The sequence below is a fragment of the Lissotriton helveticus genome, chromosome 3_1 (genome assembly GCF_964261635.1).
Source record: "Lissotriton helveticus chromosome 3_1, aLisHel1.1, whole genome shotgun sequence".
NCBI lineage: Eukaryota > Metazoa > Chordata > Amphibia > Caudata > Salamandridae > Lissotriton > Lissotriton helveticus.
The window spans coordinates 1,573,870,996-1,573,895,878 of NC_136061.1; positions in this window are offsets into that span (position 1 = coordinate 1,573,870,996).

A 24,883-nucleotide genomic window follows, 5' to 3' on the forward strand; every position below is an offset into this window, starting at 1 on the left:
GGCGGTCTAGAAGTACGTGCTTAACTTGATCTTTGCTTTAAAATGCGAGAAGGTAGCAGTAACTGAATGTTTTTTAACAATAACAGATAATTGTGTCAGGCCATTGGGAACTGCCAGAGCTGCCGACTTAGGAGCTGGAGAACCAGGTTTGGGCCTTGGCGTTAGCTCAACATCCTGTGATTCTGGGCAAATCACTTAATCTCCCCATGCGCACCAAAAAAATGAATGTGTCGGTGTAATGAAACTGGTGCTCATGTAAAGTGCTCCAGTACCTTTGGGTCGAGTTTGCGCTATATCAAACTGCAAAACATAGGTGCCAAGAAGATGAGTTCGGCTAGGTGGTATAGTACAAATCTGGTGGAAAACAGTGGGAAGGCATTTATGAATCATAATAAATATGCACAATTAGGTGGCAGCTTCATGAGGGGTAGATCAGGTATGTGTAACCGCTGCATATTTTATTTTGCAGTTTTCTAAAGTGCTGACTTGACCTGAAGGTATTAGAGTGCTTTACAGGAACATCAGTTACATTACACATTGACACATTCCATTTTTTAAAAGTTTATGCAATGTAAGTGTTTTCCCCAGAATCACAGAATGTTAAGCCAAAGCCAAGAATCAAGCCTGGTTCCCCAGTTCCTTAGTCTGCCGCTCTAGCCGTTACACCACATCCTCGCAAGGCGAGGCTATGCTAATTTCACAGGGTGGCAAATAATATACAGCATCACTTTCTAAGTAGCCCGTTAAAATGGTGGCCGCTTCTTTGAATAAGTCTTGCATTTACAAAAGTTTGAGCTATTGGCATAGTACATGACAATGCCTTTTATTTATGTGTTAATTATCAAAACATATAAATAAAAGGCATTGTCATTTACAATAGGGCTTTGGGGGGGGGGGCGGCCGACCGGCGGGAGGCCTGCTACCCCCGGGGGGTTTTGGGGCCAGGGGAAGGGGGGGGGATTGGCCAGCACTGTATGAGGGCTGGTTTTGGGCTGGCTGTCGTTTTTGGGCTTTTGTTGGGCTGGTTGTTGGGCTGGCAGAGTTAAAGCCGGCCATTTTAGGTCACAAGCCACCATTTCAGTGGCAGTGACACAGCAGTCGGGCGGGGGATTTTCGGTGGTGCTTAAATTAATTTTTTATTAATTTCCCAACTTAATTTCAGTGGGTTTGTGCTGCGGGTACTTTGCTGTGGCGCACCTTGTCCTGGAATTGCGTTTGGCCTGTCGAGTTGGGTCGAGTGCGCGGTAGGTCGGACTCTTGTGACCGGCCTTGGCGTGCTTTTGTGGTCTGCGGTCGCTCGGTGCGCGGTTGAGGAGCGGTGCGGAGCGAGCAGTGCGGTTGGTAGACGTACCTGGGATGGCTCGCCTGGAGGTTCGGCGTGTATTGGAGGCACTGCGGTTTTGGAGGAGGCGGGCCGTATGGACATAGTGCGGCCCTTCGTGAAGGTGAGACCGCCGCAGCGCACTGCCAGCGATGCCGCTGCAGCTGTTTTGGCCCCAGAGCCGCCACGAACACGCCCGCGGTGGGAGGCAGGTGAGGGGTGGCGGAGCGGAAGGCCGGTGAGGGAGGGTGGTGCGGTCGCGCTGCGGCGCATGCACAAGGCAGGAGAAAGAGGGCGGGTGGGAGGTGAGTCGCGGCTGTCAAGCCGCCACTTGAATTTACGGCGGGAGCGGGGGAGCCAGATGATGATGAGGCATCGCGGGGGAGGTGAGTGCAGGATGCGGAGGGGGGACGGGGTCGGGTGACGTCTGGATCTGTGGCAGGTGGAGAGTCAGTGGGGGAGGTGGGGAGAGGAGTCACCGCTGCTCATTGAGGAGTCAGACGTGGAGGGGGAGGAGGGCATGGGGGTCGGGGGGAGTGGTCTGGGAGAGAGGGTGTCGTCGGTGGGGGAGGGGGGTATGGTGGGACCCAGCAGATCACTGTCCCCGAGGGTGGCGCGTGGGGAGTTGGGGCGGGGGGGCGCAGGGGGTGCGAGCCAGATGTGGGTATGCTGGGGGGTGGGGTGGGCGGGTGGCAGGGCAAGTGCCGGGGGAGCGGGGTTCGACGGAGGTTCAGGGGGTGGGGAGCCAGACGGGGGCCGGAGCGGGGCCAGGTTGGGGTGCGGGCTTGTGGGGGGGGGGTCAGTTCAGGGGGAGTCGTTGGAGTGGGGCATGGGGGAGAGGAGGGGCCACAGGTGGGTTGTTGAGAGTGGGGGTTGGTCGGGCCCGGGGGGGCGGGAGAGGGGTGGGGGACCGTCCGGCACAGAGGGGTGGTCATTCAGCGGGCTGGGGTAGGGGCGAACGTTTGGGGCAGTCAGGGGAGTGGGGGGGCATGGGGACGTTTATCCCCCGGCATGCTGGACTCTTTTTCTTGGCAGGAACGTTTGCCTAGGTGCTCGGGAGAGCAGCATGCGGCTCAACTCCACCGAGGGGATGGGCCGGCTCTGCCTTGTACGGGTGGTCGTGCTCCACCGCGGGACCACTCAAGGTAGCACGCAGGGAGGCGGGGCAGTAGGTCCCCGCCAGCCCACCCCGAAGGGTCGAGACGGCCGCCGGGGGATGGGTATGGAGGCTGGATGCTGTGGATCAGACTGCGGAGTCATATACGGTGGATGAGAGGAGGGAGAGTTTGGATCTGGGGGTCTTGATACGGGCATGTAGAGAGAAGGTGGGGTTGAGCCGGCTGGAGCCCCTAGGGGGTGGCCGGGAGGTAGGGTGGAAGGAAGGGTCCAGTGCTGAACAGGGGGAAATGGTGCAACTGGACTATGAGGAGGATTCTTCAGAGGAGGGGGAAATTCGGGAAGGGGAGAGGCTGGAGTGGGGGGGATGGAGTAACAATGTTGGTAGTGTGTTACAGGCACGCCCACGGCATGGAACGCCGAGAGTGATAGCCCCCCGGCTCCACTGGTTAGGCGGCGGGATCCAGCGTGGACGCCGGCCTTGATGCCAGGTAAGGGTGGTGACAGAGCGGGGAGTGGTTTGGGCAAGCCTCGTTGTGTGCAGGTGTTGGTGGGTACGGATGCTCGAGGGGGGACTTGAGGTTGCGCCTTCCAAAGGGGCGATATGTGAAGGACACGGGAGTGGGCCCGGATGGGGCATTGGTGGAGGACGTCGGGGGGCCTGGGGGCGTTTGGGCAAGCGGCGGTGTCGGGGGTGCCGGTACGGGGGAAGCGAAAGCGGGCGAGGGAGCCGTCAAGAGAGTTGTGATGTCCCGGTGCACAAGCTTCCCTACATGGGCGTTGCAAAACCGCTGGGGGCACACCTGTCGCTGGCGACTAAGGAGAAGATATGGACGGGGGAGTATGTGGAGATCTTGAAGCTCCTTCACAGGGAGCTGATGGCAAAAGAAGGGTCGAAGGAAGAGGAGCAGGAGTTGGCTAGGCGCTCCAAAGTTCCCCTGACTATTGACAACTGGTCGGCGGCTTTTCTAATATACGCCAGCGTATATTGTGAGAAATACCCAGACAGGGCCATAGCTCTATTCAAATACATGGATGTGATCAGGCGAGAGCAGGTTACCTATGGAGGTTATGCCTGGTCGCATTATGACGAGGAGTTTCCCAGCACGGATGGCGTCAGATCCAGAGGCAAAGTGGGGCGAGATTGATTCAGACTTGTACCACCAGACTATAGGCGGGGCGAAGTTTGGCAGGACTATTTATACGGCCAGCGGTCTGCCGCTTGCTCTGTCCCCCTTTTCGGCCTGCCCCACCCGAAAGGGGGTGGGGCAGGGAGAAAGCGCTGCACAGGCCACAGTCGGAGCATTTTGGGATTTCAATAAAGGTGCATGCGGCAAGCAAGTTTGCAGTTTCTGGCATGAATGCTCCAAGTGCGGGAAGAGACACCCAGTGGTGCGATGCTGTGGAGTCGGGGGGGGGTACACAGGGGCAGCAGCCCGCAGCAGCTGGGACGCAGCCAGGGGGGCAGGGAGGAGGTAAAGGGGGGGTCAGGAACTATGGGCAAAGGCTCATACACCGGTCAGGCTGGATCGTACTCGAGTCCCTCTTGGTGTCTTATCCTCGGACGGAGGATGCGGCCACGTTGCGAAGGGGTTTCCGAGAGGGGTTTCAGCTGGGGTATGAGGGTCCGCGGATCACCAGGTGGGCGGAGAATTTGGAATCAGTCAATGCGCACAAGGGGGTTGTGCGGGAGAAGTTGTTCAAGGAGGTGAGTGAGGGCCGGATGGTGGGCCCCTTTACGGAGCTGCCCCTGCGGGTCTGATTATTTCCCCTATTGGTGCGGTCCCCAAGAAGGAGCCTGTTCAATTTCGCTTGATACAGCACTTGTTGTGGCCGGAAGGGGCGTCGGTAAACGACTATATTTTTGCGGAACTCACGTCGGTGTTGTACTCGTCCATGGATGTGGCGCGAAGGATAGTGGCGGCGGTGGGAGCGGGGGCCCTCATGGAAAAATGTGACGTTAAGTCGGCGTTCAGGCTGCTTCCGGTTCATCCGGAGGATCACCAGTTGTTGGGGATCCAGTTTGACGGGGGCATTTTTGTGGTCAAAGCACTGCCCATGGGGTGTTCGATTTCGTGTGCTCTGTTTGAGCGGTTCAGTTCCTTTTTGCAGTGGGCTTTTTCCTGGCGCACAGGCTCGGAGATGGTGACGCACTTACTGGACGACTTCTTCTTGGTGGGACGGCCGGGTTCGACGGACTGCCAGCAGCAGCTGGACGGTTTTACGGATCTCATGGGTTACTTGGGTGTGCCCCTGGCGCCAGAGAAGACGCACGGTCCCAGTACGGTGCTGTCATTTCTTAGTATAGTGCTCGACTCTGTGGCCATGGAAGCACGCCTGCCAGAGGACAAGAGGACGGCAATATTGGTTTTGGTGGGCGGCATGTTGGACAAGCGGAAGGTGACCGTCCGGGAGGTTCAGGTTTTGCTGGGGCGTTTGAACTTTGCGTGCCACGTAGTGAGGGCGGGACGTACTTTCTGCTGGCGGCTAGATCTGGCGCTGTCCGGTTTGACGCTGCCACATCATCATCTGCGGTTGTCGGCGGGGACAAAGGAGGACTTGCGCATGTGGCAGGCTTTTTTGGTGCGCTTCAATGGTGTGCCCATGGCGCCCCCGGAGGATTGGGAATGGGATGTCATGTTATCGTCTGATGCGGCGGGGGTTGGCGGTTTCGGGCTCTACTGGGCAGGGAGATTGTGCGCTGAGCAGTGGCCGCAGCATTGGCAAGGTGGAGGGGGGATCATTGCCTTCTTAGAATTGTTTCCATTGGTAGTGGCCGTTTCGGTGTGGGCGCGGTAGCTGGTGCACAAACGGGTGGTGTTCAAGGTACACAACATGTCAGTGGTGCAGGTGGTCAATAGGCAATCAGCCAGGGACCCACAGGTGTTGAAATTGATGAGAGTTTTCGTGCTGCGCTGCTTGGAGCATGATATCTTATTTCAAGCTCGACATGTGCCAGGGTGGACAATGACATTGCGGATGCTTTGTCTCGTTCACAGTGGCAAAGGTTCCATGGGCTAGCCACGGAGGCGGACGAGCACAAGACACCGATGCCAGTGGACTTGTGGTTGGTGGGAGACGCTGGGTCGTTAATCGGTAAGAGCGTCGGTGGCAGTGTCTACATGAAAGGCCTATGATCAGGCATGGGAGGAGTTTCGGCGGTGTGGAGCGGTGGCGTCAGGAAGAGCAGGTGTTACAGTTCATGTTGAGTTTGATGGACAAAGGGCTGTCCAGGGTGACGATTGTGGGTAAGTTGTCGGCGGTAGCATTCATGGAGAAGTTGTGGTGGGGTTACTCGGCGGCGGCGGGGGAATTAGGGACGCGTCTTCTGGAAGGCTGGGCGAGGCAAAAGTGGGCGAGGGTGAGTCAGCGGCGGCCCATTACTGAGGGCATGCTCGCGGGTCTGTTGCAGATGTTGCCGTCGATTTGTCATGACCGGGGGAAGACTATTTTGTTTGCCACGCTTATGCCATGGATGTTTTTCGGAGCCTTTAGGGTTTTGGAATTGGTAGGGCTGAAGGGTGGACCAGGAGTGCTTTGGGGGGAGGTGGACAAGAGAGATCAGGAGGTGGCGGTGCGGCTCCATTGTTCTAAGACCGACCAGCGGGGTGAGGGTACTTGGGTGGAGTTAGGTCCGGCGAGGTCCAAGGCGGTTTGCCCGGCAGTGTGGGGAGGCAGTTGGCGTCTGGACGGCAGGTGTTGGCGGGGTAGGTTGTTGGCCGGGGGGAACAGGCAGGGTGACAGCGGCTCAGGTGTTGTGGGTCCTGCGGCACGCCCTGCGGGTTATGGGTGAGTACCTGAAGGCTTTCGGGACGCATTCGTTCCGGATTGGGATGGCAACGGAGGCGGCGCGGCAGGGATGGGGGAAGGAGGACATCAAGCGTCTCGGGCATTGGAAGTCGGACTGCTACAGGACGTATGTCAGGATGGGGGGGTGGGGGTGGAGCACTGAAATGAAGGAGATTTTCCCGCTCTCTTACATGTGTGTCTTTGCGGGTGCAGTGGCGGGGCCAACTGCGGCGGCCCTGGAGATATACATTGTAGGACATTCTTTTGTAAGGCGAGCAGAGAGGGCGGAGTGGGAAAAGCACCGGAGTCTGAACCTGGAATTGGACCCGAGGTTGTTTCACTGTCAGTGGCAAGGAAAGGGGGGCATGCGCTGGCATGAGTTGTTTCCGGCTTTGAATAAAGTGGTAAAGGGGGGAGTGTGTCCGGATGTAGTGGTCATCCACTTGGGAGAGAACGAGTTGGTCCAGTGCAAAGGGTTAGCTTTGGTCAAATAGATGAAGAGGGACTTGTTGGAGATACGGCGCAGGTGGGCTGGGTGCCATGTGAACTGGTCCGAGTTCGTTCTCAGGTGGGTTTGGAGGGGGGGGCGGAGAGGCCGGCGGCCATAGATAAGACTCGGAGGAAAATTAATAGGGAGATGAAGGTCTTTTGTGAGAAGGAGGGATTAGGTAGGATGGAGCACCCGGAGCTCAGGTATGGGGCAGTGTATTTCTTTCGGGAAGATGGTGTTCACCTGTCTAGGTATGGGATGGAGCTCTATATTGTTCAGTTGAAGGAGGCACTGGATCAGGCTATTGGGGTGCGCAGGTATCCGTAGGTTCAGGCGTCCTAAGGGGGGGTCGAAAGTCGTTAGTACGTCTTTCGAGTGATGGTTCTTTCTAAGTTATGGGGGAATTTTAGGAGGTCTGGGTTGATTATCGGGGGGGTTAAGTACAACAAGTTATTTAACTAGGTAGAGAGGCAAGTTGAAGTTTGCAAATTGTATTCATGTTTGTTGTCCAGGGAAACCATTTTAGGGGAGGGGGTGGGGGGTTGTTAGGAAAATGATATTTTTAGTGAGGTTTCGTTTTTTATGGCACAGGCCAAGGGTTTTTTGTTTGTGTAAGGTGCACCTGCTTCCAATAAAGCGGCCTTTGACACACCATAAAACGAGTCTGTGGTCGGTGCTGCCTCCCCCCTCCCCGTTGGGCCCCAATAGGGCTTTGGGGGGGGTGGGGCGGCCAACCGGCAGGAGGCCTGCTACCCCCGGGGGGTTTTGGGGCCAGGGGAAGGGGTGGAGATTGGCAAGCGCCGTATGAGGGCTGGTTTTGGGCTGGCGGTAGTTTTTGGGCTTTTGCTGGGCTGTGTTGGGCTGGTTGTTGGGCCTGCAGAGTTAAATCCGGCCATTTTAGGTCACAAGCCACCATTTCACTGGCAGTGACACAGCAGCCGGGCGGGGGATTTTAGTTGGGGCTTAAATTAATTTTCCCTCCCTCCCTCCCTTTTTTGTTGGGGGTTTATGGTAGCTTTTGGTTTTTTTATACGTTTTGATAGGTAGGAGGGTTTTTGGTGTGAGGTGGGTTTTTGGAAGGGTTTTCTTGGGAGCTGGTGCATCGGGAGGGGTTTTTGTATTGGGGTTTTTCGTGTCGCTGGAACAGGTGCTGGTGTGCTGTTCAGTCGTTTGGGGTGGTTCTTTCTAAGTTATGGGGGAATTTTAAGAGGTCTGGGTTGATTATCGGGGTGGTTAAGTACAACAATTTATTTAGCTAGGTAGAGAGGCAAGTTGAAGTTTGCAAATTGTATTCATGTTTGTTCTCCGGGCGAACCATTTTAGGGGAGGGGGTGGGGGGTTGTTAGGAAAATTATATATTTAGTGAGGTTTAGTTTTGTATGGCACAAGCCAAGGGTTTTTTGTTTGTGTAAGGTACACCTGCTTCCAATAAAGTGGCCTTTGACGCACCATAAAACGAGTCTGTGGTCGGTGCTGCCTCCCCCCTCCACATTGGGCCGCAATGCTAATAGCTTAAACTTTCGCTATTGCGTGACTTATTGCATTGCAAATGCTTGTTTGTTTTTACACACTGCCCGATTATCCCACTGATTTGTTCGTCCCCTGTCTTAAACAATGGCATCATTTGCTCTTTAGTGCCTCTTATACTTTTGTTTTCTTTTCAAAAATACCTCGGGGCATATTATCAAGCCCATTATTGCCGCTTTAGCGGCCGTTTACGGCCAAAAAGCAGTGATAATTTTATCGCAGTATTAGCAAGGACACGCTAACAGGCTTTAGCGCGTGTTTCCTTGTGCTAGCACCCATTTTACTAACGGCTTGTATCGCATCACTAAAGAGATGCAAAGTAGGTGTTCCTCACACAACTTCATGGGAATACATCGCTAACGCAGCTTAGCGTTGTTTAAAACGATTTCCCGGACCCGCGTAGCGACAATTAAAATTGCGCTAAGCCCCCATTATGCTGGAATCTAACGTCTACAAAATTCCTGACTTAGCTATATTATCCTATGGGAGGTGAATTGTCAGGCTAAGTGCACCATGTCGTATTATCCAGGATTTACCTATCGCAGAGTTTTTATCGCTTGATTTCATGCGATATTCCCGCATTTCTCCACTTTCCCTGGATTTATTATCTCCTTGGAGATAAGCGTTGATAATAACTTGCTATCTCGGCGATAAAATTCAGCGATAGCCGGCAATAAAAAAAAACGAGCTAAAGGCGCTTAGCGATAATCATAGCTGTTTGTTGATAATATGCCCTTTTCTCTCTTGGACAGAGACTCCTTTCTGACGAAACACAACACAACCGACCTGATTTACACAGTTAATAATGAACAGCTCACCTGTTGCCTGTTGTGATTTGACGAGGGAGCTTTGGACTGCGAGCACGCAGGAGCTGCTCTTCCTTAAACTTCACTCAACTCCTCGCGGTACCCGCTCCGCGGGTCCCGCTTCGCCCTTGGTTCTGTGTCAGCGCTGCTGAAAGTGCGCTGTGTCTCCAGGATTCTTAGTGACTGAGCCTCTGTGGCGGTGGTGTGGGCAGGGCTGCGAGCGTGGTCAGGCGAGGACTTCAAGTCCCAGGAGCGCCTGACCCTCGGCATCACCAGCAGCTGACCCGCTCTCCCTGCTGGCTCCTCCCCCGCCTCAGCGCGGCTAAAACCAGCGCTTCAGTTTGTCCTGTGGTTTCTCACCTGTTGCCTGTTGTGATTTGACGAGGGAGCTTTGGACTGCGAGCACGCAGGAGCTGCTCTTCCTTAAACTTCACTCAACTCCTCGCGGTACCCGCTCCGCGGGTCCCGCTTCGCCCTTGGTTCTGTGTCAGCGCTGCTGAAAGTGCGCTGTGTCTCCAGGATTCTTAGTGTCTGAGCCTCTGTGGCGGTGGTGTGGGCAGGGCTGCGAGCGTGGTCAGGCGAGGACTTCAAGTCCCAGGAGCGCCTGACCCTCGGCATCACCAGCAGCTGACCCGCTCTCCCTGCTGGCCCCTCCCCCGCCTCAGCGCGGCTAAAACCAGCGCTTCAGTTTGTCCTGTGGTTTCTCACCTGTTGCCTGTTGTGATTTGACGAGGGAGCTTTGGACTGCGAGCACGCAGGAGCTGCTCTTCCTTAAACTTCACTCAACTCCTCGCGGTACCCGCTCCGCGGGTCCCGCTTCGCCGTTGGTTCTGTGTCAGCGCTGCTGAAAGTGCGCTGTGTCTCCAGGATTCTTAGTGACTGAGCCTCTGTGGCGGTGGTGTGGGCAGGGCTGCGAGCGTGGTCAGGCGAGGACTTCAAGTCCCAGGAGCGCCTGACCCTCGGCATCACCAGCAGCTGACCCGCTCTCCCTGCTGGCCCCTCCCCCGCCTCAGCGCGGCTAAAACCAGCGCTTCAGTTTGTCCTGTGGTTTCTCACCTGTTGCCTGTTGTGATTTGACGAGGGAGCTTTGGACTGCGAGCACGCAGGAGCTGCTCTTCCTTAAACTTCACTCAACTCCTCGCGGTACCCGCTCCGCGGGTCCCGCTTCGCCCTTGGTTCTGTGTCAGCGCTGCTGAAAGTGCGCTGTGTCTCCAGGATTCTTAGTGACTGAGCCTCTGTGGCGGTGGTGTGGGCAGGGCTGCGAGCGTGGTCAGGCGAGGACTTCAAGTCCCAGGAGCGCCTGACCCTCGGCATCACCAGCAGCTGACCCGCTCTCCCTGCTGGCTCCTCCCCCGCCTCAGCGCGGCTATAAACCTCCTCTGTGACACCGCAACGCGGGAGCGCGCGGGAGTGCGCCGGGAGAAGCCCGGGACAAGGGCGGGACCGTCTGAGGCCGTCAGAGGCTGAAGAAGGCTGGGCTGGGCCCCCCCCCTTGGTTCTCCGGTATCAAATTAGTGTGTTATTTTATTCAAAGGCTTGCATTGCATTTTAAGGCTTTGTTTATTAGGTTTTATATTATATAATTGTTTTTATTCTTTTTTTTCCCCCTCTCTAATATAAGTCTCATGACGGCTAAAAAACTACGCTCTGGGCGAGTGATTGTGGGGAGATCCGGGTCTAAAACCAAATCCAATCCTCTACGGAACAAAATTGCATCTTCCATGCAATTGAAAGGTCAATGCCAGCTTTTCAACTTATGGGACAAAGGGAAAGATAAACCCACTGATTTGCAGTCCCCCAATGTCATTCCGGGTTCTAATGAATCGGTGCCTGTTAACCAGGTCATTGATGTTTCTTCAAGTTTAATCTTGGTCGCAAGTCAATCTTTGCCTATTTTAGCTAGCCCCGAAATTTTAAGGGGTTCGCAGTCGGCGTCTAACAATGTACAACTGAAACAGAAGGCTCCCCTTGAATCTCTGGGTAATATGTCCTCAAAACTTGTTAAAACTGTCCCCTCTCAAGTTGCACCGATGGATGCTCCTAAAGGTCCTGTGAATATTGATCCTTTTACAGCCGCGTTGGTTAAATCCCCTGTAGTGGGGAATGATTTTACACTGCCTGACATTGATTTAACAGCTCATAGGGCGCGGGTAGGATCAGTACAGGGGAACCCTAAAGGAGAACCTCTAGAGGAAGCAATAACGATTTCAAGTTCCGGTCCTCTAAATAGCACACCTTCTAATAAAATAGATTTTTCCCTTCCACAATTAAACTTTACATCTTGTTCAGGTCAAATGTTGAACAATGTAGTGGAGGGTTCTCCAAATATTAATGGGAGGTTAATCTCTAATTCTTTATCCTCTTTGGAATCAATTCTCTCTTCGATTTTAAGTTTGCTTGGAAAGTTTGTGGGAGGTTCGGAATGTATTTTTGACACTGTAACGCAAATTTTGCAAGTTCTCTTGTTAAGTAAAAATGAGTTAGTGTCAGATCCTCCTATACCATCGGCCCCTTTGTTGGCACACCCGAAAATAATCGCACCCTCTGCTTCGGCAGTTTTGGATTCAGCTTTATCTTGTCCTTTGATAGAGGGACAAAAGGAAAAGAAGCCGGTAGCCCTCCTAGCTGTCCCCAATCCTGCCAAAGTAGTTTCGGCTGGCGCTAATTGTATAGCTCTAATTAGCGACAAGATAGATGCAACAATATCTTCCCCTCCCATTCTCAAATCCGAAATCCCATCTCTTTTTCCGATATTCTCCCTGCCATTAAGTAAAGAAGAGGAGATTCCTAAAGTAAATACGGGATTGATGGGAAAAGAGAGTCCTTTGAAACATAAAAAGACTAAAATAAAGAAGAGGAAACCCATTCGTAGGTTTGCTAAGAAAAGACAGAGGAAACTTTTCTTTGATAAGAATGCTGAATTAAGTATGGATGATTCCGTGCAGGTGGAGCAGTCTCCTCCTCCTCATGTAGAAGTTAGGGTTATCTCGCCCAAAGAAAATGCCCTCTCCCCTGGGCTAGGTCCTATGAGCTTCACTAATCCCTTTCTTCCCAAGGTTCCCTATCCCTCCGCAAACCCTTTTTCCTATTGTAACAGCAAAGCAGGTTCTGGCCAAGTAATTTCTAAGGTTTCCTCACCTCCTGTCCTCCCGTGTGCGCCTCCGTTGAATCCGTCAGCTAGACCCTTTCAGGTTTCATCCTCAAAAGAAAAAATAAATGTGGATACGTTATATCTTGATTTCTCTCCCTTATTTGAACCTGATTTAATTTTAAATCGATCTACCCTGTTGATCTGTTTTAAAGAGATCGAAGGTTTGAAATTAATTCAAACTTCCGATTTAGATATTGTATTTCTCCTTAATTCTTATATGGGGAAACCATTAAGATCATCAAGGGTGAAATTTTATTCGAAAGTTGTATTAAATCTTGTTCTACAGTGGGCAGAGGAATTACAAGTTAGAGGGATAGATGTCATGCCATACTTCGGGGAAAAATGTTCCCAAAGTATTGTTGCTGATTCTCCACTATCACTTCCCTTAAATACGGGAGCGCAGTTGTCGGATTGGTCTAATTCTAAATTAGAGGACCTAAAAATTTCTGTGGCTAAGAATGAAAGGCTAGTCTCATACAAAAATCCTCCCCTTAAGCAGACAGTGAAGGATGATCAATCCAAATGGAGTTGGTTACCTGGAGTTCTAGCGAGTAGATCTGCTCCCGGTTTTAAACACCATTCCAATTTTTAACAAAGAGCTGAAATTTATTTCATGGAACACTGCTGGATTTAAGGATTATAAGGAAAAATTGGGTTTCCTACATTCTCAAAAGGGTGACATAATCTGTTTGCAGGAAACATGGGTTGAAGGAAGATTAGCTTTGGAAAAGGATTTCTTTGTTTTGGACTGCAGTGCAACCAGTACTAGAAGAGGCCATGCCAAGGGAGGGTTAGCATGCCTGTTATCTAACAGATTGCATTGGAACTATTCATATTACTTAGATCCAGGAAAACTGTTTCAAGCAATAATGCTAAAAGATGTTTTTGAGGATTGCTCTAAATTGTTGATTGTGATAAACATTTATATTCCTCCTAATTGCAGTTTTAATGCTGGTCTAAAAACTCTGTTTTCTTTTTTAACTAAAGCGTTTGATATCTCCCCTACTCCGCACGTGATAATGTTTGGGGATCTAAATTGTAATATATCTAACTGTGGGTTGGAATTGTTTAGAAATATTTTATTAGAAGAGTCTCTGAATATACCACCAGCCCAGTTTCCCTCCAAAATTAAAATTAACAAAAGAGGTAAAATTTTATTAGAGGGTCTACTTAATGTTGAATGCTTAATAGTAAATGGGAGGCTTCCATCTGATATCCCGGCAGCTTACACTCGAAAATCTGAAAAGGGAAAATCTATTATTGATTTTATCATGGTAGATTATGCCGGTTTTCACCTACTGAAGGATATGAAGGTCATTGAGACTAATCTTAGTGACCATAATGTGTTGACGCTTTCTATATCCGTTAAGCTTCAAAAAGCAGATCCGTGGAGTCTGGATATAGATTCTGTGAATTTTGACTCCAGCTCAGGGAAATGTTTTTGGAACCCCTATATTGTTGGAAATCTGATGCCTCTTTTGTATTTTACCGTTGAGAATTTACCCCTTTGGGAAGGGAGAGTGCTGTTATGCTTTAAAAAATTTTTAGATTCTGTAACGGCTAGTGCAAAAAAGAAACCAGGTCTGAAACAATCCCCTGTGGTCCATTATCCGCTAAGGGTTTTAAATAGAGAAATAAACAAAGTTGTAAGGGCGCAATTTTTATTCTTTACTCAAGAAGCTAAGTCTAAGTTGCTTATCTTAAAACGAAGGAGAGTTAGGCTCAAGGCCCGCTTAAAACGGTCCACGGAAGATGCCCTCTGGATCCAACTGAGGGAAGCTTCTTATAATGGCCGAGCCAAGACTTTCTGGTCCCTAATTGGCAAAGGTTGTGGTACCAGAGCCAGTCCTACGCCTATTGCCATTGAGGAACAGGTGTGGGTTAATTATATTGAGAAGTTGTACAGTAGCAATAATTTTCATGTTTCAAATGTTGAATTGGATAATATCTCACGTATACCTGACTGTCCTACAGAAAAGGAAATTGAAAGTGCCATCAATAATATGCGTTCCTCTGGTGCGATGGGGCCTGATAAAATCCCAATTTTAGTATTAAAAAACCAGAGTGAACTTTGGAGTAAAATACTCTTCCCAGTGTTTAAATTTTGTTTTTTTAGCGGAACAGTCCCCCCCTCCTGGAAAGGAAGTATTATTGTCCCTTTATATAAAAAAGGGGCACGAGACCTACCACAAAACTATCGTCAAATAGCTTTGCTTGACGCGATTGGTAAGGTCTTTGCAAAATGCGTGCTTAGTTTAATGAATCAATGGGTATTTGAACATAAAATTCTTCCCATGGAGCAAACTGGCTTCAGACAAAATCACGGAACTCTTGATAACTTGACTGCATTACAAGTTATCAATGAAAAATATGTGAAAGTCCGTGGTGGCCAGGTATTTGGCGCATTTATTGATTTCTCCACCGCCTTTGATAAGGTAGATAGAATTTTGCTTTGGAGAAAGTTAGTTAACTTGGGTATGCCTTCATTCCTTATTAAGTTAATTCGCGCCCTTTATTCTGATACTTGGTGCAGAGTTCTACTTGGAGGTGAACGTGGTGTATCTAAATTAATTCCCACCTCCAACGGGTTGAAGCAAGGTTGCCTTTTGGCTCCATTGCTATTTTCCTTATATACAGTTGACTTACCCGTCACTCTCTCTGCTTGCGCCGGTATTGCCCCGCATTTGGGTGGAGCTCCAATTGCATGCCTTATGTATGCAGATGACATCCTGATTTTGGATCTCACCCCAAAGGGCCTGAACAATCGGCTGCATGCATTGTCTGAATATGCCGAAGGCCATTTCCTATCTATAAATACGGCAAAAAGCAAAGTTATTTGTTTTTCTGGTAGAAAGAAGTCTAAATACCTTAATTATCCATGGGTTGTGGGGGGGAAAAACCTGGAATGTGTGAAATCTTATACCTTCCTAGGCAAAATTGTCACTTATAACTTAAGTGACAAACAACACATTGACAATAACTCTCGTAAGGCTATCTCGCAGGGAAAGAGCTTAGTTTCCCTATATAAAGCCACAGGTAGAAGGCATTTTTCTATTCTTTTAGATGTTTTTAGAGCAAAAGTTCCTGCCTCCCTGTTATACGGTATTGAGTTAGTTGATCTAAAAAAGTGGAGTTTTTTAAACTCTGTGGAAGGGAAAATTTTACGTAGTTTATTGTCTGTAGGTACTGCAAATTCAACTGCCTCTTTGAGACAGGAGCTGGGTTTACGTAGCAGCTGGGTCCAAGGTTTGGCAAGCATTATACGTTGGGTAGTAGCGTTATCTAAAGGTGAACCTAATACTTTACGAGTTCTCATAAAAAATGAATTATTAGGATCTCTTAATGACTTTTCACTGATTGTAAAAAACTTCAGATTTGCCGTGTTAAAATTAAAATTGGATGAGGAGACCCTATTTTTATTGTCCTCTCTCCAATTAAAAACGGTTCTGAAGTCAGCCTCTTGGGAATTGGGGTTTTGTCAGGATAGAGACCTTTGTCTAGCAAAAAAAGGTTGTACGCCTGTTATTGAATCTTATACCCTACGGAAGGCTCAACCATATATGCATTGGAATATTTCCCATGGCGCCAGGCGCCTTGTGTATTTATTAAGACACAATTTGCTTCCGCTGAAAGTTCTATATGCCAGTTGGTTTGGTCATTCGGCACGCTGTGATCTTTGTCAATTGTATGATCAGGACTTAGATCACGTCATGTTTGTCTGTCCGACACTGATGCCTTCCAGGCGCAGATGGTTAAGACCAATTTGCTTACAACTCAACATATCATCTGCTTCTTTGTTTAAGGCTGCCTTGATTAACCCACCTAATGAAATGTTTGCTTTTAAACTGTACAACTATTTTAAATGTTTTTTAGACCTATATTAAGATGTCTTCTGTAATTTTGATGGTATAATATTTTAATATATTTCTTGTTTGTATGTATATGCTGTTTTATGTGGACCTCATAAAGAGTTCCTTATCATAATAAAATAAACTTGAAACTTGAAACTTAATAATGAACACATCGAACAAGCACTGTAGAGAGTGTTTAAAAAGTAGACATGAAACCTTTCCTCAAAACAAATTAATTAACAAACACTAGAGCTTGCAAAAAAAAAAGAGCACAAGAAATTCCTTTTGTTTTTTGAAAACACGAGATTCGAGCTGTTGATGTAATTCCCAAGCAGAAACGGTGAACAGAAGACGTTTTGACATGTTATTGATATTTCAGCTTTTGTTTGTAAACTTTAACCATGAGCAGTTCTAACTCTTGGCGGCAAAGTGGCAACAGTAATTAAAAACACATAACTATTTCAATGCAAAATGTATCCGATCTGACGTTTTCGAATTGCACAACCTCTGGGGATTCAACTAATGCTTATTAATGTGGTTGATCCAGAAGTGTTCCTATCAGTCGTGCAACAGGTGCAGTGACACCGGAGCCTTGCGGCCTCAGGAGTACTGTCACCCCCCATTATTGCTGTATGTTAACAACACCCATACATAAATAAGAGCCATTTTGCCCGTTTGTAGTGCGCACCTTCCTTGGCACCCTGACTACGCCCCCTGGTGGCCCTATCTTCAACTCTAGGGATCGTTCAATTGGAATTGGAATTTCTGGTTGACTTTTTCTTATCATATTACATTTTGCAACTGCGCGAGAATCCGTACCCTTGACCGTCGAGATCTGAGGGATGAATCCTCTTAAACCCCACGCCGTTGGCAAGCACCCTTCCATTTCACACATGGCCAATCAATGCTCATCAAATTTCCCACCCGCAACTGTAATTAAAAGTCTCTGAGGGGCTTTGGGGCCGGGGTCACGCACAAATGTGCCTGGAATAGTCCGAGCAGCAGGCCTCCCTAATCCCTCTTGCTTCCTCGTGAGAAGTTTTTTTTTGTGATTTTTTTTTACCTATTTAACTCTTGTGCATGAATAGCAAGCCCAAGTATAGTACTCCATGGAAAAGCGTGACTGAAGGCTGATGTACCGAGACCTTCCAGTTCCAAAAAATAAAGGAAAAAGTAGAATAAATAAGTAAATCCCTGGGTGAAATGTTTCTTTCTGGGAGCTAAGCAACACTACCTTGCATTTAATTCTTGCTGGCATTGGTTATATAGGAGTTCTTGTGGGCCTTATTTGGTTAAGGTTTAATTTGGGGTTTTTTGAGTGGGGGATTAAACTAATGCGTTTATCCCCGTATCGCCTCGGTATCCCCATTTTATTGTGCTTTGTCATGTACATTAATTCAATCCTCAAAGAAATGACTCTTCCAGATTGACAACTAAAAAGTCATTGCTTAGGAATTCAATGACGTGGACAAAACAAAACGACTGTACATTTTCTAGCAAGTCTAGCCCACGTCGTCATGGTGATGCCTTTAATAAAGTAGCAGCGGGAATGAAGTCAGGAGACAGAGACAGAGATGATAACATGTTAGCAGTTACTTTATTCTGCTTGAGCTGATGTATGTACCGGATAAAGTACCCCCGTCCTGTATTATAAGAATATTGCAATTCATCATGGAATTCCATGACCATTTAAAGGGCGATGCCGGAGGTCAATTGAGTGTCTTTTTTTTATTTCAGTAATTTTTTATTGAAGAAAGAGATGTATATGTACAAGGCACAGCGTACAGGGGTACAGTTATCAAAGCCCCCGGGGGGGGGGGGGGGGAGAGGTCTTGCCTAGTGAAATACAACAAGAACTCGTGGGCCGGTTAGGTTACATGCGGCCTTTCCTGTAAACATGGTGGCTGTTTTTCGTGTTCCCCTCGACGGTGAGAAAGGTGAGATAGAAAGGAGGAAGAAGAGGGTCTTGTGCTGGGATGGTGACACTATTTGCATGAGTTCGGGTCTGTTGGTCAGGTCTAGGTCTTTTCCGCCTGCTGCGCGGGAGGGTGTGGTTGGCCTCGTGCTTGCCCTTCTAGGGTGGTTTGTGTGAGGACAGGTAGTTGTCTAGCGCGAGCCACATTTCGCTCTTTGTGTGCGTTCTGGGCGAATGGTTGGACGTTATTGTGTCAGCTCCTCGCAGGAAGGTAACCCAATTAAACCAGGCTTTGAAAGAGGCTTTCCCTGTGTCTTTCCAGTTGTTCAGGACCGTCTTCACCGCCGCAGTGAGTAGGAGGTCTATGAGGTCCCTGTCTTCTCTAGTCTGGATTGTTGGTGTCATGAAGGCCGTGACTAGGCTGTGGAAGTCTAGTAGTAAGGGGATGTCTAGTGTCCTGTTTATGAAGTCACTTATTCTGTTCCAGAATAACTTAACTCGGGGGCAATGGAATATTAGATGGACTAGGTTTCCTTTCTGTTTATTACAGTTCCAGCATGTGTCGCTTTCCCTTACTCCTATTGACGCTAGTCGTGAGGGGTCCAGTATGCTTTATGTATGAGCCAGAATTTGGTTTGTGCTAGGGTGGTAGTTACTTTTTTACGTGTTGTTGAGGTCCATAGGTTGGATCTCTCCCTCTCCGTTAGTCGCCTATCTAGGAGGGATTCCCAGTACTCTATTGCTTTATTGTTTATTTTGGACGTTCCTGGGCTCAGTAGCTTGTAGAGGTGAGAGGTTTGGTGTCCTACTTTGTTTATATTGGCGGCATATTGTAATATTGACGGGGTCAGTTTGTTAAGTTCTGCCTTGGTGATTGCCACTTTGATCTTGAGGAAGTTATATAGCTCGATGTTGTCTAGTTTGTATTTGTTCTTCAGTGTGTCGAAAGTCAGCTGTGCATCTAGGGTGGACATATGGTTTGTTGTAGAGATGCCGTGTTTATACCATGTTTGCATGTTGAGTGTTTTCCCCTGGTATTTGATCTTGGGGTTGAACCAATTTGATTCCCATTTCGTATTTTTAATGCTGATGTCCATCTTCTTATCAATCTTAAGTAGGGCAACTCTGGTGCTCTTGAGTATGGGATTGTTGGTGATCTCCGGGTGCTTGGGTGCTGTCAAGAGGGCTATGGGGTCTAGTCCTTTTAGGATTCTTTTCTCCAGTGCTAGCCACGCTGGTGTGTATTCCTGTTCTGGGGTTAGCCAGTACAGTCCCTGTTTAGCTATGCAAGCCGTGTGGAAGTTTTTGAAGTTTGATAGGTTTAGTCCCCTCAGGCTTTTGCTGAGTCTGAGTTTTTGTAGGCTGATTCTGGGCTTCTTGTCTCTCCATAGGAAATTATTTATTATCTTGTCCAGCCTTTTGTGGAAGTCCTCTGTGTTGCCTAGTGGAAGCATGTCAAGCGTGTAGTTCACCATAGGTGTCAGCATCATTTTGACAGTCTCCACTCTGCCCCACCAGGTGGTGAACTTGGGTGACCATGTTTCCACTTTGGCTTTCACCTTGTTTAGTAGTGACTTTTCGTTTTGGTCGAGCGTTGTCTTAAGATCCCTTTCAAAGAGTAGACCCAGGTATTTCAGTGGCTTTTTCTGCCATGTGAGCCCCGAGTCTCCCAGCACCCCTTGCATTGTATGTACATTCAGGGGTTTGCACTCTGACTTATCTCTGTTCAGTTTGTAGCCTGAGGCGGCTGCATATTGGTCTATGGTTGACATAAGTGCTGTTATTGATCTGGCCGGGTTTTCCCTGGTGATGAGGATGTCATCTGCATAGGCCGCTAGTTTCACTGTGTCGTCGCCTATCGGTATGCCTGTAATGTTTTTGCTGGTCCTTATCATGGTAAGGAGTGGCTCTAGGGCTAGTAGGAAGAGATGTGGGGAGAGCGGGCATCCCTGTCTAGTGCCCCTTTCTAGGGTGAGTGGGGTTGATGTGCCTCCGTTCACCACAATCCGGGCCTTGGGTTCCTTGTAGAGTGCCATCACCATCTTCCTGTATTTGGGTCCTAGTCCAAACTTCTGCATGCATCTCTCTAGAAATGGCCAGGACACTCTATCGAAAGCCTTTTCCGCGTCTAAGGCGATCATGACTGCGGCGTTGTTGCTTTTAGAGGCATGATTAATCAAGTGGCCTAGGAGTCTAGTGTTATCATGCGACATCCTATTTTTGAGGTATCCTACCTGTGAGCCGTGTATGAGCTTTGGTAGGAAGGTGTTAAGTCTGGTCACTAAGATCTTCGCGTAGATTTTGCAATCCACGTTTATTAAGGAGATTGGCCTGTAATTCTTGGGGTGTTGTGGGTCTTTTCCTTGTTTCGGAATCACTATAATGTTGGCTTCTGGTGTCATGCTTCCATTCTGGATGCAGCTTGTAAAGACCTCGATCATTGTCGGTTTGACTATGTGTAGGAATTTTTTGTAGAATCTCGCAGTGGACCCGCCTGGGCCTGGTGCTTTGTTCTCCTTGAGGTTTGTTACTGCCTTTTCTATTTCGTCACCTGTGATTTCTAATTCTAGTGTCTCTCTTTGTGTGTCTGTGAGTGTGGGCATTGGCAGTTTGTCTAAGAGAGCTGCTCCCCCGTCCTTGTTTAGGGACTGGTCTTCCTTGTATAGCTGCTCATGGAACTCTTTGAAAACTCTGAGGATTTCTTTGTTCGCGGTTTGTGATTTGTCTTGGGAGTCTGTCACTGCTGCTACTCCGTACTGCCTCTGTTTGCTTTTTAGATAGGAGGCGAGCGCTTTTCCTGCTTTGTTTGCCGTACAGAGATTGATGGCCTTATATTTGTTCAGCCATGTTCCTGCTCTCTCGCTGAGGATCCTGTTTAGCTCATATTTCTTTTTCGTTAGTGTTGTGAGTGTGTTCCTGTCCCTTAGGTTGGCTACGTGTCCTGACTCTAGGTCTCTTATCTCTTTTTCTAGTTCAGAGACCTTCTTATTTCTCTCTCTGTTGTTACATCCAGTGATGGAGAGTATTTTCACCCTGACGGTGGCTTTCAGGGCATCCCATAGGATGCCCCTATCTGTTTCTGGTTTGTTGTTTAGATCTAGGTATTCTTTTATGGAGTCTTCTATTTCGGCTGTGATTTCTTTGTTCCTGAGGAGGTCGTCGTTAAACCTCCATCTGCGCTCAATCTTCTCATTGTGTCTACCTGAGAGCGTAAGGCTGATGTGGGAGTGGTCTGATATTGATCTAGGTGCGATTTCTGTCTGGTCTATGAGGTGGGTGTGTGTTTCCGAGATTAGAATGTAGTCAATCCTGCTGTATGAGTTGTGTGGGTGTGAGTAGAAGGTGTAGTCCCTACTGTCTGGGTTTTGGAGTCTCCTTGGATCTTTTAGCTTGAGTCTGGTGCAATGTTCCCTCCCTGTGGGTCATGGCTGGGTCTTTGTGGGTGTCTGTCTGTTGCCTGATCTAGTACTTGGTTTAGGTCGCCTGCCACTATAAGAAGGTCGTCCTGTGGGAGTGCGCTAAGTTTCCCCTCTACTTTCGCCCAGAAGTCTTTGTCATCTGTGTTTGGCCCATAGATGTTGGCAATATGTAGTGTTTCCTCGTCCCTGGTTAAGCTTGTGATGAGGACTCTCCCTTCTTCGTCTGCGCATGAATTGTGTAGCACTAGTTTGGCCCTCTTGTTTATTAGTGTTATGACCCCTCTTTTTTTGTTTCATGCCGGAGAGCCTATCGCCAGCTCTATCCAGTTTGCTCTGAGGCGTTCTATGTCTTCGGCGGAGAGTTTGGTCTCCTGGAGGACACACACATCTGATTTTAGTTTGGCTAGGTACTCTAGTACTTTTCTTCGCTTTACTGGATGGTTGAGGCCTTTAACGTTGAAAGAGACTATTTTTAAGTTTACTGCGAGGTTATTCTTCTGTTTATGTGCCATTCTGAGTGTTGAAGGTCTTCCCTGTCTCGTGGTGTATGCTATTGGTATCCCTTCTTGTCGGTGTGTAGCTTAGCGTCTTTGTTTGCCATAGTTTGCCTCCCACCTTTTGGCAGCCTGGACTGACCTTGTTGTCTGGCAATTGTGTGTGCACTCCTTCTAGTTTTGAGCAATAGTTGCATAGAGAAGACAGAAAGCAAAGAAAGGAAAGAAAAGAGAAAGCAGTATGCATAGGAACCCTATATGTCTGTACCTGGTCCCCCCCCTCCCATGTCCCCCCACCCTCCCCTCCCCCCTCCCCCGTCTTTTGCTGAGTGGGTGTGCGACAGAAAAGTTCCTTGCTCCAGAGTCTCCCTGAGGTTAATGTGAAAAGTTATTTCTCAGTTCTGTGTGTTCAGTTCAGTTCAGTGTCTTTTTGATGACAAGGAACTCCAAAGTTGCAAGCAGCCTTTACTTAAGGACTTTTGGGGGGTATTTTCTTTATGTGTACTATGTGGGCTTCTCGGTGTCCATCTGCAGCGTAATTACTTGTGTACAAGTCCAGCGAGCTCTTCTGGCCCAGTTTGGTGAGTAGTGAGGCACTGATTAGAAATTGAAATATGTCACATACAACTTGCATTCCGAAGCCTGGCAAATCTCATGTGTGTAATGGCCTTCCACCTCTGCTTGTTTTCTCTACAGTTGGTTGTGTGACAGAACTACGCATGCGAATCCCACGAATGCCGGTTCCACACAGTCTTAACCATGCAAGTCTTAAACATGCATATGCCCTCACCACGCATGCCTTTACAACAAATTATGCGTTATTAAGGCATGTATGGCAAAGACATATGCGTAGTTAAGATTTATCAGGTAAGTGTAATGCCCTAACCCCTGCCCTCCCCCTGCCCTCCCCAGCCCTAAAACACCCTCAGGCCAGAATTCTACCCTGACCTCAGCTTCCCGCCCCGAGCCCTAAAACGGCTCTCAAAGCCCCAAAAAGTACTCCAATCCCTGCCCCCAACTCTGAGCCCTAAATCGGCCCCAAGCCCTTGCCCTGACACCTAAAACTACCCCCTCATTTCTGAAAACCAACTTCCTCCAGAGCCATAAAAACTTCCCCGCCCCCACTAAGCCCAAGAAAGTACCCCGGCATCCCCAACGCCCTAAAAACTACTGCAACAACCCGCTGAGCCCTAAAAACTACCCTGACCCGAGCCCTACAAACTTCCCTGACACCCTCCAAGCCCTAAAAACTACAGATCCCACAGAGCACTAAAACCTATCCGACCCCACCCCTGAGCCCTAAAACTTCCCTGACCCCCAACCTTTTCAAAACGCATTTGTCCCCATGATTGTTGAACAAGTCAGTGAGAACTAATGAGCACCACCCATTTCATAGTCAAACAATGTATTTACTGGTAATGTATAAGATTGAGTTTTAGTCCATAAGAATGTTGTGGCAAAGAACATGTGGCAATTTGTGGTCATGGGAATTTCGCAAGTGTAAATTGTGTGTGACATTTCATTCGACAAAATGTATAAACATTCACAATGATATGCTTTACAATGTTGATAGCCATGTGATTATCGGGATTTATGCTAATATATGAGTAATTGAATATGTTTCTGTTTTTATTTAACGGTATTCAATAACCTACTGATGAAGGCCCTATGGTCTGAAATGCATAGAGGAGTGTCATTAAAAAACATATTCTTTTGTTGAATATTTGTGGGATGAAACCACAGGAACCACAATACAAATTTGCCTTATAACAAAAAAGGGAGAGCAAATAAACAAGACAATTAACCATTTCATCGCTGTTTGAACATCCATTTGAAAATAAGAAAAAAATATTTTTGAAAAAGTGTACTAATAACATTTTGGGTACAATTGAAGATCCCTATTTTGGGACACAAAGGAGTGTGAGGAGGGAAACTATACCAATTGCGATATAGTGCTACATATAACACATGAAAATGCACCATTTTCAATGATTTGAATAGAAAAAATGTGGTAGAAAATCTATACAGTGCATGATACACTTATTAAGGGAGGACCTGCCTCACCATAGCTTGACAACTAGCATGGAACTTCCTCGTTGTCAGATTTGACATTGGGATACAAAAGTTCATTTTCTCCAGTTTTCTGGTGCCCATTCAAGAAAATCAAAAGCCAGACAAAGAGCTCTTTATAACCAACATTTCAATCAGCAGACTAGTGCGAGAACAACAATTTCACTGACTGACCACTACAATAACGAAATCTGCACGAAGTAACAAAGACACGAATTTAAAATGTGCATTTTCATTGCTGGTTAAGCGCAAATGTTGTTTATGTATTAGTAGTTACAATGTTGCTTGTGCACTCTCTGTAAGTTAATGTTGTGTATGCATTGTCCGAAGGTACAACATTGCTTAAGCACTGTGAGTAGGCACATTGTTGTTTGTGTATTGTCAGTAGATACAGTGTTGTTTAAGCACTGTCAGTAGGCACAATGTTTGTTTATGCAGTGTCAGTGGGTAAAATGGTGCTTCTGCACTGTTAGTAGGTACCATGTTGTTTATGCAGGGTCAGTAGGTACAATGTTTTTCACGTATTGGCAGTAGAAACAATGTTGTTTATCCAGTGCCAGTAGGTACAATGTTGCTTATACACTGTTAGCAGGTACAATATAGTGTAATGTGGTCCTGTGGTTCTGACCTACTTGTAGTGGCGAGTTTCTAAGATACACTCACTTTACTTGGATAGGAGGGACACTGGGTCAGACTTAGAGGAGAATTGGTAATGGAAAATAATCAGTTTTCAGGAGCAAATGCTAAATCTGGATGAGAAGCCACTGTATTTATCTAGATGAGGAGGGAGCTTTACATTTTGTTGTCTTCCACTGAGACAGCGTGGCCTTCGCGTTAGGAAAGCTGGTCATATCCCATGCAGCTCTCTATGTGCTATGTACAGTGCTATGAATGAATGCCATGGAGACACCTGTTGCCCGCCCACAAAATATAC